Here is a 17,614-nt window from a genome sequence, read left to right as displayed (position 1 = left end):
AAGTAATTGTTTTCAAAAGGAACAGTATTTTACCATATACATTCCTGATTAGAGTATTTAATTTTATAATGAAAAAGGAATTAAATATGGGCGTCCACAGTGAGAATAGTATACTCCCTTCTCTCTCCAAAGCATGTTTTCCAGTCAGGTATAGATGAGATCTGGACTGTACTATTATAACCTTTAATAACCCTTTAAACCAATCTTCACAAATCAGTTAAACCTCTCCCTTTAATTTCAGGATGTTGTCATTCTATGAACGTACCTTCTACCTAGAACTTGGGAGGGTGGGGGGAACACAGACACACACCAAAAAAAAGAACAGAAAACATACTTTGGCAAAAATCCCAAATATCACGTGCCTCAGAAACTAGAAAGCACATGTACATTTTGAGATACTACTGCTGGAAGAAAACCTGAATGCTTTTTATTTAATACAGGCAGAATCAGACCCACCACCTGTAGCTGAGCAAACCTACTCTGAAATTTTCCCCGTAAGTGAGGTTCCAAAAAATTTACTTGAGACTTCCCTGTTTCCGAGTTCAGGATAAACTCTTAATATCTCTAAATAATCTTTTAATAAAGAGAGATCTGGTCTAGACCTTTGGTCTGATTCATGACAGCTGTCCTTTCAGGAGCCTTTATGTACTCAATAGGAGCATCAAGGAAGAAAAACACTGTTACAATTTAAGATTAAAAAAAAAAACAAAACACACCAGACAAACCCAGGTCTTCCACGCCCATGCAGTAGGAACAGCCTTCTTACAGCAGTGATGCACAGCTCACCTGGGCTGGCCATCACTCAAAGCAGAGAAAGGCCTTTGCCCCAGGGATGTTACCTAAGCCTTACATAAATTTGCATTAGGAAACACAACAATCTGTGCTTTCAGGTTCACTTGTCGCATATTGCAAGACTTTCTACTAAGGGAAATTACCCAGTGGCAGGTAAGGCGTGCAGCTTCATAGTAGCACCAAATGAGTTTGCACCTACAAGGATGAAAACATGGACTACTTCGAATGAATTACTGAAATCAGAGCTAATCTTAAATACTAAATCATTAATCATAAATACTAAATCATTAAAAAAAAAAAAAAAAAAAGAAAGAAGTAAAGCATTCTCCCTGCACATTTTGTTTTCAACTCAAAAAAATATAGGAAGAGAGACATGAAACATACACTTCTATCATCATATGCCTTCCTCCCATTCCGTCTCACCCTCGCTTAGTCCTTACATGAATATAAAAGCCATGTCTTAACATGTGAATTTTGCTACTAGGTTCGGGGCAAATTTTTCATTTTCAAATCATACAAAACATATTTATAAAACATTTTTAAACTGTGTTTGGAGACCACTCACTCCAAACATATTTCAGACCTACACATGGCCCTTAATTCTCAGTTTCTCACAGGATAACTTTGTTAATTTTTTTTCTGAAACACCAAAAATTTTGCCTGTGAATATGCTTCTGAAGACTTCAGAAAGTACTAAGATAGGGTTTTAATCTCAAACTGCAGACATTCAGAAAATAGTATCAGAATCAAAGAAAATGTTTTAAAAAAGGAAAATGTACTACTAAACTTGCTGATTTTAAGAAGTTTACTGTATAGAACTTTTGTTATTATGTTTGGATTTCCTTCCTCGACCACGTAATAGCTCCTTGAAACTAACGTTTTTCTGCCAATCTGTAGGAAAAAGCATTAACAGGTAAATGCAAATTATGGAAACTAGAACATTGCCTATACATTAATTCTGTATTCGTTTTCCAATGGAGCATGCTTTGACCAAAACCTTAGCTGTGTCTCCTCTCTGATGCACACACACTCTTCAGTTAAATCCACTGAAAGAACATCTCAGCAGAAGTCCATCTAACCCAAATCTCTCCCCAGACTGGATCAAAGCCCACCACCAGCACCCACTGCCTGAGACAGCGAGCTGTGCTGGGTGTTCAGGAGCATAAGAACCAAGAAAGCCCGTGCCAAGGACAGTTTCTGGACTTTGTGGTACTATCACTGGCAAAACGGAGTATTCGTGTTGAACAAGCCAGGCTGGTGAGACAACCAGAAGCACAAAGAGTGTAGAAGAGTAGCGCAAGGTATATACATAAGCACTTGGAAGTTTTTTTGTTTTGTTTTGTTTTTAATCCATTACAAGTGTATGTTGTGATTTTAGTTTCCAATGAAATGTTCTTGAAAAGCAAGAAAGCGTTACACAGCTCAGACCTATTCTTTCCTTCATCAAATTTTAAGCATAAATATTAATTTTGTTGCCTAACCACACTTAAAAACAACTTATTAACGTGGGATCGTTCAGCATTAATTTGTTTTATGTCGTCTTCTCCTGGCTGACTGCCAAAGGCAGTTACCATGCTACACAACTGCAATACACAAGGGATTCCGGGTACCCTCTAATTACTCCTTAAACACCTCACTTAAGCACTGTCTTTTATTACAGTCGTGAGGGCATTAAGTATGGTTGAAAATCTCAGAACCTTTAGCTCAGATAACTGCATTTTTCTTCCTGAAGCTGAATATTTCAAGCGCGGAGTAGAAACATTAGAAGGTCTTCCTGAACCGTAGACAAACATGAATGCTGTCTTCTGCTCCTACCATTCTTTTGCTACGGGGCCATCGATACTGGTAAGCATACCTGATACCACACACTGCGGATAAAACACTTCTGCTGTCTCATTTTTATAAGGTCAGAAGGTGCTTCGGGCATGTGCAAAGGAAGGGAAGTTAACCCCAGTGAACCAAAGCCCCCCTGTACGAAGACTAACTTGAAATACCAGATTAACACCACCAAATGCATCAAAGTTTCCCCAGAAAGAAGTTAGGGACCCCAATCTACAAAGATTAACTCTTGTGACCATGTTTACTCAGCTCACCAGCAATGTAAGTAAATGAAGTGACTCACTTCTGTAAGCCTCAGCCTAAAATCCGAACAGAAAGGGTGGCTCTAAGCTTCTGAAGAATCATTTATTTTTCTCTCAGATGTCTCTAAACTTCTGGTGTGAAGAAAACCACAGAAACATTTATCTTAAACCACAGAAGTTTTGCTTCCTCCTGAAGTACTGATTTGGAAGACAAGCTATTTGAAGATCAGTAGCACCATCAGAATGCACGACTTCCATAAACACACAAAGATGTAAGTATCTGTATTGATTACATCTATCTTATATAATGCCATTACAATAACATTTGCCTTCCAAAAATACAAAGATAAAACAGAGCTAGCCCAGCCAAAAAAAAGGCCATCTAACTCCACATGCGGCCTCTCAGAGTACTCAAGAAGTTGAAAACCAGATAATGCCTGCCTGAGGTTTTGGTGGTCATTACCTCCTTGGCACTCCCCCACCATATCCTGTAACATTAAGTAAGAGAACTGTTATGAAAAATCGAAACCAAGCCCCAATCCCAGCGATAACAGCCAGCATGGCTGAAGATGTGCTTGCTGACGATCCCTTCTGCAGCATCCCGCTCAGCTGTGGGGTCAGAGAAAAATCTACAGCAGGCAGTCCCCAGAGGAGACCCTTGGCCCAGGGACTTTTTGCAGCAGAGCTCAGCTTTCACTTATTAATTTTTGGGACAGAGCATGAGACCCAGTGAGAGAACCAGCACTCCACGCAGGCACCTACCTGAAGGGACAACAGAAAGGGGCGCTTGGTGGCTTTAATCCCATTGCCAGTCACGTTTTTAAAGAATATCTATTTAAATCTGAAGAGAATAAAACTCATGCACAACCAATAACTTCTCCTTACTTCTGTCACTAACGTTACTATCATCTCGATCTCGGATCCCTCAACCAGCCGTGTGTGTTAACGTTACCTAGGGGTGCAGTCCCACTCGCTTCACCAACTTGCCTCGGTGCTGCTTTGATGCACTGGCACCATGAAGAATAAATCCTATTCCCATAGGTGGAACTGGCAGTAAGAACGACCTCTAAAAGACTAAAATTAAACTTGTCCTGCAGTTAGCTGACAGCATCTTCGCAATACTACTTTTCCTCTTCAGCATACGGATGGGAATTTGTTCAGGTTTGCCTTCAAAACCTGGCAACTGCTAACACGCTCTGGAACCCCACAGCTCCAAGTCACTGGTTTGAATGCAGCCCAGGACTGCAGCGATCGAAAGAAGTTACCATATGGCAACTGTAAGGCAGTTTGTATTCAAAATAAAAATCATTAAGAAGAAATAGTGGTTGCTACATCATAAAATCCAGCACCATAAAGCGGCACCCTCCTGGCATTCTCAAGGAGAGAAATGAAATAAAGGCAGAGAATGAGCTGTCTTCTCGTAGTCAAAGGTGGTTCCTCTGGGAGCCTAAAAATTAGCCCCTACTTTTAGGATTAGTTTTAGGAACTACATTTCTCCCTCAATATTGGACCTGTTCTGTCAACTTTCAGAGGATTTCCAGTACTAGAAGCCGAAACCTTTCAGAAGGGCTTCCCAAAAACCACAGCCTGTACAGGCATGGAAGGTGTCCTACCTGAAAACAGCTGCCCAATATGACACAGCCGAATAAGCAAGAGCTCTTGTGGTAGTCTGCATGTTAATACAGACACCAATTTCTAAATTAACATCAAGTTAGCGTACTCAAACTGTGATCAAAGTACAAGGCAAAACAGTTTGATCCAAATGGGAAATAAAGATGAAAGAATGTATTTCTCTTAACTATCGGTCTGAACACGAGGAATTAGCTACTGAAAACGCACTGCTGTTGCCCACATACAGAGCATACAGGAAAGTAAAACTGTGCAGCTCGCGCGCGTTCATAAAGTAAACTTTGGCCACATGAACTGACATGAGCCACGACGCGGGCGTTCACATCCCCGTCACATGATGACAATCTTTTATCAGCACGAACACAGTCCTGACTTATCTTCTGGAATTGCAGGAAGTACACAGGTCGCAAAACGAAGAATATTCCTCTGGTGCAGAAGAGTATTGATTAAAAAAAAAAAATAATCACTAAATTATAAACCACAGTTTTTCAAGAAATAATTCTGGTACTCACTGTGCACCACACCACAGATTTATTAAGTGTGACACTCCTCTAGCTATTTCAAATAAGTTGGCAATTCCAATATAGTTTTAGTGCCATTCACTTATTTCATAGCCAGAGAACTACGAGGTCATAAATATTAAAAAAATAGAATAAAATAAATCCCTCTTTATAATATGAAATACAGATTACAGCTACCATGGCCTCACCCTCACTCCGAATGAAGTTCTCCAGATTTCAAAGAGGAATATTAGGGCTTCAAAATTAGGAAGTTATTAAAAACTACACGGGCAGCTCTGCGAACAGCAGAACCGATGAAGCCTAATTTCCTGCATCGACTTCCAGCTCGAATGAAGTGCTCACGTGAACTCTCCGGTGTGCAGCTTAAGAGCTCTTTTCTACCTGGCTTCCTTACTTTCGCAAATTTCGTACAAATTGTCCACCTGGGAGACCTCTGCTGCCAAATTTGTTTGAAATTGGCTAACAGCTGGAAGATTTGTTAGAGGGACTGACAGGCACACAGATGTTGCAGTTGCACTTGAGTTGCACTTCTTGAGGAAATAAAGCTAACAAAGCCGGTGGAATAAAACAATTATTGGCAATCACTGTTACCAACTATCGACACAGTTTTATATACTTTTGTATTGTGTTGTTTTCTTTCCTGTGAAATTCAACACAATCCGTTTGAGTGACAGTGCTGCTCTCCTGTCCATGTCACAAATGCTACCTCATCCTGAAATTAACCCTTGCACCCTGGCTGTATAAAACACTCCCAGGGGCTCAGCGTTCAGTAGGAACCCTCTACAGCTGAATTTACAATGTTGCATAGGAAATACACATACGAGTTATGTGTTTTGTTTTTTTTTTTTTTGGCTGGAAAGGAACAACCCTGAAACTTACCAAGCCTGCAGAAACATGCAGTTGTTGCAGTGTATGAAGTACAGTGTTACAAATGTAACTGACAACATGGTTTTATTAGAAAGCCTTCTTTACAGTCTTGGCTTCCAAAAACGAAAAAGAAAAGAGACAAGCAAACTTTTGTATCTCGCTTCCTCAACTAAAGGTCAATTTTGCTTGCAAAATTTCTCTGAAATTTCATTCAACTGCCGACGGATTGTTAAGAAAAAGACAATACACTTTCCTTGGCAACACGCTCTAGGTTTTAAGCTGGCTTTGGCTCAGCCTGCCAGCTGAAACGAATTCATACAGCTATTTTCTAATTACCAGCCAGCCTCTGCCCGGGCTCAAATTCAGCAGGTAGGCCTGAACGAACCTCCTTAGCAATCAGGAGGTTTGCACGCCTTCATATCCTACTTTCTCTGACACAAACTGGCTTGTGTGTCCGTACGTATCCGACCCCTGGAAGGGGCCATCCTGAAGCAGTGAACCCCTGCATGTGTGCACCCAGGGCGTGAGGCAGCGCCCGGAGGGACGCGCACCCAACTCCACTCGCCGGGGGGGCTGCAGCAAGGAAAGTTGCACGCGGTCTCCACAAGGGATGGGGTTTTAATGCTTTAAATATATATATATATATAAATAAATAAATAAAATGGAAGGAACATGAGGAGGTTTGATGAAGTGTTGTGACTGAATATTCAAACCAGTGAGTCAGAAATCTCAGGCGGTCGTGTTCCTGCTAGGTGGAGGGACGCAAACCAGAACACGGAGCGAAAATAATATATGTATTTATATTTATATATATAAAATAAAACAAGCCGAGGCACGCACGGCCCCTTCAGAAACCAATTTCCTGGATCTCACCCCCCACCCCCCAGCCACCGCCGCCCCGCTCCGAGCCCTCCCCTGGAGGGGGGGGGGTCCCCGTGGAGAGCCGCAGCCGGCCCCGGGCCGTGCCTCATCGTCCCCCCCTCCAGCCCCTCCGCCTCCCCGCTCGCTGCCCCGGCAGGAAAGTTGCCGAGAAACTTCGGGCGGAGGAAGGGGTCGCGGCCGGGAGGAGGGCGGCCGGGGCCTAGCGCCTCCTCCGCTGCCCGGCGCCGCCGCCATCGCGGCCGCCTCTCCCCCAGCGCGGCCGGGTCCTCACCTGCCTGTCCTCGGCGGCGCCGGTGGGAGCCGCAGGGGGGGAGAAGGGAAGGAAGCGGGGCCCCCCCCGCTCCTCCCGGAGCCTGGCGGCGACCCGGGGAGGGAAGGGGGGGAGGAGGGGAAGGGAGGAGGGAAAAGGAGGAGGAGGAGAGGAGGAGGAGGAGGAGGGAGCCGGGCGCTCCGGCAGCGTGCGGAGAGCTGGAGCCTGGCGGCGGCGGGAGGAGGAGGAGGAGACTCCCCGCCCCTACGGCCGGGCTTCTCCGCCTCGCCTCGCCTCGCCTCGCCTCGCCTCTGCCGGCCTCGCCTCGGCTCGCCCTTCGCTGCCTGCCCCCGGGCGAGGCTCCCCGCCCGGCTCCGAGGCCGCGGGGAGGAGCCCGGCGGCCCCCACGCCGCGGGATGGCGGCGGCGGCGCGGCCCCCGCTGAGGCAGCCAACATGGTGGCGCGGGGGGGCTGCCGAAAGGCCGGCGGGCAGCGCCCTCGCGTCTGGGTTTTGGCTCTTCCCCCTGTCCTCTCCCTGATGGTTGGAGTCAGGGGTGTCCCACCAGCCTCAGTCCCTTCAGGTTGAAGACCTGAAAAAGGTTGGGTTTGCGTCAAGGTGGGGCGAAAGGAGAAAGGTCGCTGCGACGCATCCAGTTACTGCAGGAAGAAGTGGGGAAAAACCAAAAAAAAACAACAACAAACCACCCTAAGGAGACAAAGTTATTGAAGTTTACGCGGGCAGATTGGTGGTTATCACTCTGAATTATCTTGTATTGCTTTCAGCCTGCTAATAGCAAAACTTGGTGCGGTAATAGCGTTGGTGTCTATCATGCCTTTATTTGGTTCCCAGGCTGAATGTAAAATGGTAATTGTATTGATCCGTAATGGTAATCTAATAGTGTAGTTTCAATCATTAAAAGCAAGCAAAACACGAGATCTGTAGGCAGGGATGCAAAGTAAAGCCACTTGTAGTTTTTAATTTAAGACAATACATGTATTTGCTTTTACAGGACCATAAATACACTAAGCAGGCAGCTAACAAAATTAAAAAAAAAAAAAAGCATTTCAGATTTTGAGGCTCCTTACCATAAATCACATTCATGCAATCCTGTTAGCGTGGTGGAGCTTATCATTTTCCTGCCCTGTCAGGAGCCTAAATCACATTATGAAGAATTGATTTTTAATTTAGAAATCAACAGCGGGTTTTACGAATCGAGCTGGGCAGCGAATTACTTAACGGAGCAGAGTGGCAGAGGCCTGCGTCTGTCGCTGCTTCCCAGCACTTTTGGGAACACAGTCTGACCTCCAGCATCAGCCACGTTAGCCTGTTACACAGGCAAGCACTGCTGCGTGGTTAATTTTCCATCATGGAGATAGAACTTGCATATCTGAGAAAATGACTGAGCCCCGAGGATGTCGTCATCATTATGCTTCAAAGTTACTCATTTTCTCTAAGACATGGAGCAGCTTTGGGCTGAAGCTGTTGCCCTGGGACTACAAAGCTTTATAGTTGGAAGCAATTTGGTGTCTAGTTTTCAGGCCTCCAGAAGATGAATGGGATTTCTCTTGGCACCTGGCTGTGCCCATGTGACAGTGACAGGATACCTCGGATTCTCAGTACCTCTCTGTTTGCTTTCTCTCCCAAGGACCTATATAGAGTGTGTTGGTGGGTTTCTGAAAGGCAGCAGTTGACTGTGGCCTCTATCACTGCATTTATGCTGTTGGCTGCCCAGATGTGCCACCACAACCAGTACTAGGGCTGCATGGGCAGTTGACTTCTCTCAGTCCTGAAGAGACCTGCATGCTTAATTTCAAGCCTGGTGTGATTAAAATAGCACAGCAGTTTGGGAGAAGAGGAGATGACCGGTCTTGCAACTGGCAACAAGCTCAGCCCCACACCACGTGGATGTGAAAGAATAGATTAGGGTTTGAGTCTGGAGTCGCGGAGGCTAGACATACTTTCAGTGCAGCAGAAAAACTGGCCACTTCCTAAATTGTCTTGCACTTGTTACTGGCTGTCTGACCGCTCCTCGTTTTTATGAGGCCATGTTGAACAGGTGACTTAAACCCATCAAGCGGCTGGTGGCTCACTCTGTTTAACTCTGCTCTAGAAGGGACTCGGGGCATCATTGCCACCTTCTGCCTGTGAGTCAGCCTGCAGCCTGTCGCCACATTTTACCTAGGTAAAGCTCTCTTCTCTTACTGCTCTGCTGCTATTGAGTGGGCTCTAAAATCTGTTGCAGTGCTGTAAGTGCCATAAGCCGTAAAGGTTGGGCTTAAACCCCTAGCTGTGCACTCAGGAGGCATCAACTGTAGCTGGCAAAGGTCTCAGCTGAGAGTCAGCTAAGACCAGCGCCTGCTTTTACAAATTTCTCCTCCCTTTTGGTTTAAATTTATATTTTTGACCATTTACAGGAAGGGGAAGGAGGAGCTGTAGCACAGCTGGGATGCTGCGTGAGATGCTGCCACTGCAGAGGTGAACTGCTGCCATGTGCAGGGTATGATTTCCTGACCAGCCCCTCAGACAGGCTCAGCATTTGTTAATGCAGCAACATGTGTTGTATTTTTAGTATTTTAAGAGAATTGCTGTTGTTGAGGTTAGCATTAACATAATAACAAAGATTCAGGTAAATTCCTAATTATAGGCTACATGAAAATTCTTAAATATTTCTAAAGAAGGCAATCGTATACAATTCTAAATGTGTTTTGGTTCAAATTACCTGCTGATTGATAGGATCAAGAATTGATTATGCCAGATCAAGTATTTTTAGGGACATAAGAGGTATAAGAGCAGAAAGAAGGAGGAGCAGAGAAAGGATACAAAGGAAGGTGGACTGGACTATGTCAGGTACCTATATGGGTTCACTGATTTGTGACTGAGGAATACAGGACTTGTATCCTGAGACTTTGAAGGAGATGGACAGACTGATTTTCTGAAGAGCTTTAACAATACATGCTGAAGGTTAATATATAGTACACAGTATGGGTATAGAGTAACTTGGAAACGTTGAGACATTTTTGAACAAAATTGGTGGGATTGTTTCCCAATAAATAGGAATAAAAAGTAAGATACTGTAGAGGTTCGTGGCTTCCTGCAAATAACTTTTAAGAGAAACCTGGACCTAAATCCATCCTTTCATTTTGAGAAATAAATGGTAGTTAAGGCCTCATCTTACCTTTAAAAGCATGAAAAGTAATGGAATGGCAACACCTCCTAAAATTCCTTGGCAAGTTCCCATCGCCTACTGCATGATGTAATCAAATTACAAAAAGCAGTTCTTCTTAAAATTAATTAGTATTAATCACGTGTACTTATGTAAATAGTTTTAGGAATTGGGAGTCCAGCAAAGCATAGATTTTTTTTTGAATCTGATTATTCTAATTGTTAAGTCCATAGTTTTTGTTTTGTCACCTTAATTTCTTAAAGTGAAGTTATTAATAAGATCATTGATTTTTAAAAATCAAACATCTTCCTTGGATATAATGCAAATTGCATATGCATCTAGGAGTTCAGTAAGGAAAGGGTGTTAAGTACCAAGTGGTGGATCTGTCATTGTTTCTTATTCTGAAGCAAGCATGCTATTTAAACTTTATGTTGATCTTCAAAATGTTTTCTCCACAAATATCCCACTTTGCCATAAAATGATTCTGCATCTCCAAATAGCCGGGGTCTTTGTGTTTACTACTCACCTCTACTTCCAAAATTAAGTATTCTGTTCTCACTCAGATAACATTTCCATTTGATCTTCTGAAACATGACCAACTACTTTCACATATTATACTTTTAGCAAGTGTGTGGAGGTTAGTGTGTTTTTTTGTTTTGTTTTTCCCTTTTTCTTTTTTAAAGATTGAATCAAACATTATTTTTGATGTCTCAGAAGTAACTATCCTGAGAACACGTTATACTCTATCTTGGAAAACACTGCACTTCCAAACCTGTTGCTATTTACATTGGTGTCACATCCAGTTATATCAGACACGCTGGATTACATTGTATAATGAAAGCCGTATTGCTGTACTCTAATCTTTATCTCTTTATATCCGATCTCCTTTGAGTTGCACATAAGTATTGCTTATGGTTACTTAAAATAGCTACTGCCTTTATTTCAAGGGCAGTGTGATGAACACTTAACACCCAGCCCTGTGTTGGTAGCAGCTACAAATCCTGTATCTTTGGTTCTTGCATGATTTAATGTGGAAGCTGCACGGATTCAGGTACAAATAGGTACAGATAAGTGCTTTCATTTGAATTTCACGTTTGAAAAATCTGAAACCTGTGAAATCATACACGTGCAGAAAAATGTAACGCATTTTTTGAGCCACTGTGTTCTTCTGAGAGACTTGGAATTTATACCCTTCCTCACAGAGCGGGTCATGCACTCTTGTTCAGAAAGTAAGAGAAAAAGAGATACACGTGTTAAAACTGACCTGAACTAGATTTGGTTTTAACATCAATGCTAGAGCCATTCAGAGCCTTTAACAGACTTCTGACCTCATTTGGCAGCCAGCGTAAAGGAGCAGTTTCTGCTGACTTTGGGAGACTTGCACGTATACGTATAGGTTTTACTTATTAAGTTATTCTTGCACATTGTGCTGACTGCCTAAGATGGTACTGTGGAAGAAACACACTGATTAATATTATTAGCTGCAAAATCCATGTTAATGCAGCATTTAGAGAGAGTCGTTAGGGGATTCTGCACCAAATTCAGCTCTTTCTCAGGGCACCCTGAGTTTTAGCTGCTGGATGCACGTGCTGATACAGAGATTTTATACACGACTTCATAAAACTAAGCAAAGTGAAGTAAAATTCAACTTTCTTCTTACAAAGACATAGCGATTACATACGTATGGCCCTGTGGGACAAGTCTTTCCCTAATTAGCCTCTCCTCTGCCCACCCCATTCTTCACATCCCTGCTGTACTCCCCTGTCTTCGCATCCACCTCAAGGCTTGTTGGTAGTTTCTGTGCTCAGCCTTGTTTGAGTCTCAGGGTGGTCCTTTCCTCTCTGCTCCCACCCTGGCTGAAGATGGACAAACTCTGGAGGCCTGTGTCGGTGCCCTTTGTTTGCAATAATCCTTAACAGATCTGAGTTTTCCATGCCTGGTTGTTTATTCTTGCCCTGGTATTTTGAGGATAATTGTCTGCTTGATGTCCCTGGGCACCAGAAAGCCTTCCCTCTTCACTTGGAGATGAATGTGATGAAGTTTATTACTTTAGGAATAGCTCCAGGAGCAAAATCATGCCTCAGTCTGGGATGCCAGACAAATCCTTGGAGCGGAGCTTTGATCAGGATGGGGATGTTCGCTGTCATGGTGTTCACCATTACAGGTGAACATGAATGGTTTGCACCATTCAGAGATCTCAGAAAGTTGCACAGCTGTCAGATATGATTTTCTTTTCTTGGCATACCCCGTATCTCTGTTATTTTTTCTCCCCCATCTTCTGTTTTCTCATCACTATTCCTTCAACTGAAGGCTTCAGTCCCCTCAGGTCTGCCAGTACAACTACAGCTATCGTTTTTTTCCTGGTATTTTTGCAGTTCTGTCAACACGATCACAGTCAGTTTAAGTCTCTTCGCAGTTTTGTAAAAAAATTGAGATTCGGTTGATACAACTTCTCTAGGGAGTGAGATATATACGGTTGTGCTCACTGCTATGAGGTAAGAGGTAACCACATAAGGAGGAGACCAGTGACTCCTTAATCCTCCTCAGCTGCAGCCGCAGTCTGAATTCTGCTAAAATTCAGAATTTAGAAAACCCCAATGCGGTTACGCTGATGGATGAGGAGACTGCGGTGGTGGTGGGGAGGAGGGAAGAACCAGTGGCTCTGGTTCCCTAATATTTAACTGTTACTTGGCCCTGTGTGGCTCTTTTCCAGCTCCTTTCCAGTCTGCCTCGCTGCGGGGACACCTGCACTGTGAAAACGTGCTGTTTTCTCATGTTAGAAGAAAGTAACTTTTCCAGCTGATCTGCAGAGAAGAAGTACTTCGACCTCCAAACTGGGAACAGTCATTTGAAATTTAGCAAATCTCCCATGCTGATGTCAGGGATATGACTTTTGCGGTATCTCTTAATAATACACCCACGTTTGACCTGGTGGTGAGTAAGCCTCTGCACAGTCTCACTTCACATGTAGGGGCTTAGTTCATCTAAGCTGAGCTCTCCCCAGACTATCTGCATATCCTCCCACAAGCCTTACTTGCCAAGCAGACTGGAGATGCTCCGCTCCGAGGCTTCAAAGGCTAAGCCAGCATTTCTTTGCAATTAGGTAGGAACGTAGCACTGGGATGGACCTCCCACCGTGCAACAATTACTGTGGGAAAGTGGTAGCGGCCCTTCCCTTATCCACCCCTTGCTTAAAAAGAACAAAAAAATACAGGGAAGAATAAATAAGGAAGACTCTCTTTCCGAGTTCCTCTCTTTTCGTGCTTCAGGCTGCTGTCCTGCTCTTTTATCAGCACATTTCTCTAGAAGCTGACTCACAAGCGGGGAATCCAGCCTGAGCCCCTTTACATGAGCATTTAAGTTGGTGATATGTCTCAGGTTTTCAGAACTTTTTAGGTTTGTATTGTTCAAAAAGGGGTGGTGGTGGGGAAGCTGCTACAGAAACCCTGTAGAAATCTCTGCACATGCCATGAACTCAGGACTGAAAGCATAAAAACGACAATGTTAAGATTTATTTTTTATTTTTTTTAGAAAGTAGAACTTTTATCAACATGCATTTCTCCATATTTTGAGTCTTTTTTTTTTAATATATATATATAATATATATATTTATATAATACATATATATATATTAAAAGGGATCTAGTAGGTATTTTTTTCCTTTAAATATATAAGTAATATATTCTGTTGTTTTGGAGAATTGTAAAACTGCAGAGAGAATATCAAAATCTTTTTTTTTTTTTAAATAATATCTTACTTCACTATCTGCTTATGGTCCCTACATTTCCTTAAACAGCTTGTGGCAGCCAAATAACATCACGTAATTGATTGATCGTACGATAAATTGTAAATTATGGGATACAAAGAAACATTTATCATTCTCCTCACAATAATGGAACAATGTTAATTAATAATACAAAGACAAAGAGAAATACTAAATACTCAAGAAAAATATGTGGCATTAAAGATTACATTAATGTGGCTCACATGCTGCTGCCTTTTGCTTGTTTTTCCCTTTCACTTTTGGTTAAAGTAGGATTTTCCAAAGCACAGGAATTTACTTATCCTCTTCCTAGTTCTTTCAAAACATAGCCTACTGAAAATCAGACTGTCTGTCCTACACTGTCCCATATTTTTGCTTTTGTTCTCTAATTGGGAAGAAAAATAAAACATGGAAAGTTCCAAAATATTTGGGTTTTGAAATGTGGGCTTAGGGCATCTTTAATGGATCACCATACCACAGCTAGAAGGGTCTCTATTGTTCTTTATGGAAAATGTAATCCATTCAGGGACCCCAGATGACAGGGAGAAATGAGGGACCTAACCATGACAAACTCCTGATGAGTAATGACAAGCCATCCTGAAGCAAAACATTTAGATTCACTTGGACAGTTCAAAACATGTTGGATTCTCTTTTATTCTCCCAAAGGGACACTACATTGTTTTGGCATAACCAGCTTTTTTCCTGTGGAAAAACAGAATATTGCAGAAACCACTTCTCTGTTAAAAATCATGAACAGAAAATTCTGGGGCGGCAATAAGGGAAGACATCAAGCCAAAACCAAGCACATTTGAAAACGCCCTCCCTAGAGAACACTAGGACTGCTCCAACCTGGCAATAAGAATTTTATATTATCTCCATATTTTACACGAAGCATAAAGGTAAGTATATTTCATAGACAGTGAATGTAACATGATGAAATCCATGTGGCGTGACTTGCTATGTTTCAACACATTGAAAATACGATGTTTCACAGAGGCCCTCAAAAGCTGTGTTTGTTTAAAAACGTAAAAGAACTTCTGTGGAAAGCTTAGGCCTTTGAGGTAAAAAATGCCACACGAGATTTCACAACTGTTTTGCTGGGACTGGGCACTTTTGAAAAAAAAAAAAAACACAAAACAAAAACAGTCTACAAAGCAAAAGCTTCAGCTTTTAGCTTTGGAAACATACTTGTAGCTATAGAAACATACGGCAAAATTCATTGTTATTTGTAATCCAGAAATATACTGCTAGGTTCAGTTCTCAAAAAAATGCACAAAAAATTTACTGATGGCAGCAAAGTAGAAGATTTGGGATGGGTTTCTCTTACTGAAATTTAGGATGCTGGTAGTGAGGATAACCTGCCAGGCCATCCTATAGCCTTGGTGCTGCAAAAGTGAGATTGAGTCCGTGATGGCAGGTGGTGGCTGCGAAGTACAAGAGAGCCTCTGGTTTTCTAGAATTGGCAGCCATCTCAATGTATATATTTTAGGACAGTTTCCACGTTAAATATGGCAAACTTTGTCCTGGCTGCCTTTATATCAGGGCAGACTTCATCATCATGATAGTGGGTAGAGAACAAAGCCTGTCATTTTCCATAACCCAAGTTAATCACATGCTTTGCCGAAGGTAAACAGGTAATTCAGCAAGTTGGAGAGCAGAAGTGACAAAGACATCAGCCAGTGAAGCTCTGAAGATCACCACCTCTCAGCTTTTTCCCACACATGAACCCAGCCCCTGGGCCAGACCAAAAGTGTCCCATATAGATCAGAAGGCACTGAGAGGTGGGGAGTCCACACCTTTGGGTGGCAGAGGCTCAAGGGAACGACAGGCATGAAGAACAGAGCAACAAACCAGATCAGGAATCTGCCTGCTATTTGACAATGATGACTGCTTATCGGCATGCGGATCACTTGTCAGCTATGTTATATGATCGCTTATCTGGTTCTCGCAGGCATGCATCATACTTTTTTTGTTCTTTGTATGGTTTTCAAAATGGGATGCTAGTCCCCATGGCAAGTCTGTTGGGTATTTTCATAGTAGGAGCTATAGGAATATAAAGACACCTTACTAGGCAGACATGCAAAATAATCCTAACAATTCTGGACTTAATCACACCCAGCTATTGAAGCCCAGGCTCATTGCAGATTTTTGCTGGTAAAAGTGAAAAATGCTCTTTTTGCTTCATGATCATTCTGAGAATGTCTGTGGAGTCAAATTAAAATGGACGAGTGTATTTCATAGCTGAGTGCTTCCCTTTGGAGCACTTGTGGCTCTTCAATAGCTCAGAGAAAACAAATTGCAAATGGATCCTGTATGGTTTCAATGCTACTTTAAATGTATTAGATTTTTTTTTTTCTTCCAACATCACCTGACAAAGTGCTGTTTATTAATGTATTCAGTGTGTTTCAATACAATTTTTCTTGTCTTTTTTTTTTTTTTTTTTTTTTCTTTTTCTATAATTGCTTTTGTTAGTCATTTCTGTAGGCAGCTAGGCAGCTGCTGCTGCAATCCGTTTGTTATTTGCGGTTGGCTCCAGATTTAACAAAATGCAACTGCACCCTCTTGTGGTACCTAATACGTGGATTATTTTGGTTTCATGGTACCTCCCGGTTTATTTTTTCTGAGCAAGAAAAATAAAAACAAATACCAGAAGTGTCCTGAGGCCACACAGAAACAAAGCTTCCTGGAGAACTTCAAAAACTTCGCTGCAACGTAGGAATGTCTGAGCTCTGGCAGCCTTTGAAGACAAACTTCTGTGGAGAAAGCCTTCAAAGGCACCCCGGGAAACCTTTGTGCTCTTGATTTTTGGGGGGATTCCTATCACAATATAATCTTCAAGAAAAACAGAGTTCATATGGCTGTATGCGTATAAACAGTACATTTACAACTAAGTCTAAGGACAATAATTCATTATAAGTATCCAGCATGGACCTGAAAACTAGTTCATGTTCATTATTATCTACATGTATAAATTCATGAACAGGCATTTGTTCAGACATCAGTCTCCTTGTATGTACTAATGGAAATATTGTATGTTCTTGGATGGAAATATGCTTGTGAAGAATGCAGGTTAGGCTGCACATTAAAGGTTCAACTTTGAACAATTCTAAATCTTGAGTTTTTTTGTTTTTTTTTTTTCCCCTTTGGAGACTCCTGTGAACACCTTATATAAAACAACTGCATTTAAATTCATGAATGCATTTATATGCTGGTCTCGGAGGAGTGGTGGCAGGCGAAACAAGAACTCCTTCAACTTGTGAAGCAAGTGTATGGGCATGTCCATCTTCACCTGTAGTACAGTGGCTCACAGAGGTTTATTCAATATTTCCCTAACTTAAAAAAATAATAAAGAAAAAAAATGTGTACAGGAAACTCATTTTTCTTCAAAAGATCCCCAAACTCTTTTTTTCCTCTCTCTCTTTTTTTTTTTTTTTTTTTTTCTTGCACACAACCCTCTTCCTCCCCCCCCCCAGCAAGTTAGTGAAAAAAGGAGAAAAGGAGCTTCTCCATGAGATAAAATGGAGGATATATATATATATATATTTAATAATAATTCATCATGTTCTCCATAAGCAAAAGTGGTCACAAAGAAAAGAGAAAAAGATGCCAAGATAGTAACACAGTATTTGTGAAAATGTAACTTTTCACAAGTAAATTTTGAAGAA

The 17,614-nt window shown here is 42.1% G+C and overlaps 1 protein-coding gene and 1 long non-coding RNA gene across 2 annotated transcripts in view; one reads left to right on the top strand and one right to left on the bottom strand.

Annotated features, from left to right (window-relative positions):
* YES1 (YES proto-oncogene 1, Src family tyrosine kinase) overlaps positions 1-7,324 on the bottom strand; it is a 50,817-nt gene extending 43,493 nt beyond the window's left edge. Inside the window, exon 1 of the mRNA XM_027451980.3 lies at positions 7,044-7,324. The gene's annotated coding sequence lies outside the window, so the exon portion shown is untranslated. The remainder of the gene's footprint in view (positions 1-7,043) is intronic.
* Positions 7,325-7,490: 166 nt separating this feature from the next.
* On the top strand, positions 7,491-17,045 carry LOC140001886 (uncharacterized). The gene is made up of 4 exons (XR_011807570.1): positions 7,491-9,520; positions 12,900-13,120; positions 14,616-14,848; positions 15,576-17,045. It is a non-coding gene; the product is annotated as an uncharacterized lncRNA (long non-coding RNA).
* The last annotated feature ends 569 nt before the right edge of the window (positions 17,046-17,614 follow it).

Source organism: Anas platyrhynchos, chromosome 2 (assembly GCF_047663525.1).
Source record: "Anas platyrhynchos isolate ZD024472 breed Pekin duck chromosome 2, IASCAAS_PekinDuck_T2T, whole genome shotgun sequence".
Taxonomy (NCBI): domain Eukaryota; kingdom Metazoa; phylum Chordata; class Aves; order Anseriformes; family Anatidae; genus Anas; species Anas platyrhynchos.
The sequence above is the reverse complement of the archived record's forward strand: the minus strand, read 5'-3'. Positions and strand labels throughout refer to the sequence as shown.